This window comes from Nicotiana tabacum, chromosome 24 (genome assembly GCF_000715075.1).
Source record: "Nicotiana tabacum cultivar K326 chromosome 24, ASM71507v2, whole genome shotgun sequence".
In the NCBI taxonomy this organism is placed as follows: Eukaryota; Viridiplantae; Streptophyta; class Magnoliopsida; order Solanales; family Solanaceae; genus Nicotiana; species Nicotiana tabacum.
Window position 1 is genome coordinate 91,493,303 of NC_134103.1, and position 2,126 is coordinate 91,495,428.

A 2,126-nucleotide genomic window follows, 5' to 3' on the forward strand; every position below is an offset into this window, starting at 1 on the left:
GAAGTAAATACATCTTCTGTTGGAAAAGTACATAAACAGTGTTTTTTTTAATAATCTAAGGCTACCATGAACAAGAGGTAGCTACCATAAGAACGCAGGTACATCTTCAAATCCGGCAACCATCGAGCACATCAACAACATCAGCCAACATCTGCATGCAATGTGCAGAAGTGTAGTATCAGTACAACCGACCCCATGTACTGAGTAAATAACAAACCTAGCCTTAGGTTGAAATAAGGCTGGCAAGTGGGCCGGTCTAGGCCCGGGACCGCGGGCCAAACGGACCAAACAGCTAAACGGGCAAGGACCGTTTGGTCCGGTTTTAGCGGGCCTGATCCGGTCTCGTGGGGCGGTCCTATGATTTGGGCCCATCAGGCCCGGGACCGTTTGGCCCGTCAGGGCCCGGGACCGGCCCGGTCCCTTAGCGGGCCAAACAGTGGGATGTCAAAAATAGTCGTTGGGCTGTCAAAAATAGCCGTTGGCTATTTATGAAATAGCCATTTAACCCCCAACTTTGTTTTAATCCCAAACTTTTTATAATTACACTTTTTCCCTATTTTTAACTATAAATACCCCATCATTATTTTATTTTTTCTTACAAAATCATCAATCTATCACAATCTCTCTCTAATTTACTTTTATAATTGCTACTATTACTTGCTTTATTGTTACAATTTGTGAAACAATTGTGAAGTTGGTGAATTGAAGTCTTCAACGATAATCAATTTCCAACAAGTTGTTCGTCAATTCGGTAAACTCGTTCCAACTCTTAAGTTTTAATATTATAATTTTGTTTGTTTTATTTACTTTGGTTGATTAATTAAGATGGCTTATTCCTTAAAAAAATATGTTTAGTAAAAATAAGGGAAAATCGAAGAGTGGTGAATCTAGTGGCCAATCTGTTCCTCCTCCACTTCCCCCGGCTCTCCGACCCAAATATGTTACCCGTCCTACACCTCCTATTCTTGATAGCAATAATAGTTTATTACAATTTACCGAGAGTCAATTTTGCCATAATATTGCACCCGGTGAATAATTAAACCATGAATATATGAATGCTCTTTATGGTAATCCAACTATTGATGAAAATGATGATGAAGAAATAGATTTTGATGAAACGCAACCGGATGACGATACACCCACTAGTCCTGCTCCTGAAGTTAACCCAACTAATAATAATCCAGATGATCCCCCGTCTGACCCTCCTATTAGTGCCCCTACTTTTTCTAGACAACCTTCTAAACGGGCAGAAACATCTCTTGTTTGGCAATTTTTTACTCAACTAAGAGAAAAAAATAGGGCTAAGTGTAAAACTTGTGGCAAAGAGTTAGTTTTTCAATATGTTGGAAGTCGGGGGGGACGGGAAGTTTGACTAGACACATATTGCTACACCCTCAAGATAAAGCTAGATATTTTCGTATGAAAGCTTTGGCTGAGGGGACAAGTGCACCTAGTCAGGCTGACCTTAGTACCGGGTCAAATCAATTTCAACCGGAAATTAACACTATTACCGGTGGTATTTTATATTATGATCCAAAAAAAGATCGGGAAGAATTGGCAAAAATGGTTACTGTTATGTGCTTACCCTATAGTTTTCCTTCTAACCCCCACTTTATGCATTATATTAGAAAAGTTTATAATCCTACTTATAAAGGTTTTCCTCGCACAACCGTAAAGAGTGATATTTATAAATATAAATATGAATATGAACAATATTTGCGCTATTTATTTACTCATATAAATTATCGTCTTGCTATTACAACTGATATTGGTAGAAGTGGTAATGACTGTGATTACCTTACTGTTACCAGTCATTGGATTGATGAGCATTGGATAATGCAAAAGCGCATTATTGCTTATAGAATAATTAATTCACGTCACACAGGGCAGTTTATTTCTAGCACGATTGCGGATATTTGTAGATATTTTTACATTAGTGATAAAATAATGTCAGTTTCAATGGATAATGCTACTAGTAACACAAATGTTGTAGCCTTGCTTACCACTACACTAAGTCCTGTATTTAGTAACATTTTTCATGTTAGATGTATTTGTCATATTTACCATTTAATTGTGGGTGATGGTATGAGAATTTTAAATGTTGAAATTGAAAAGGTTAAAATGGC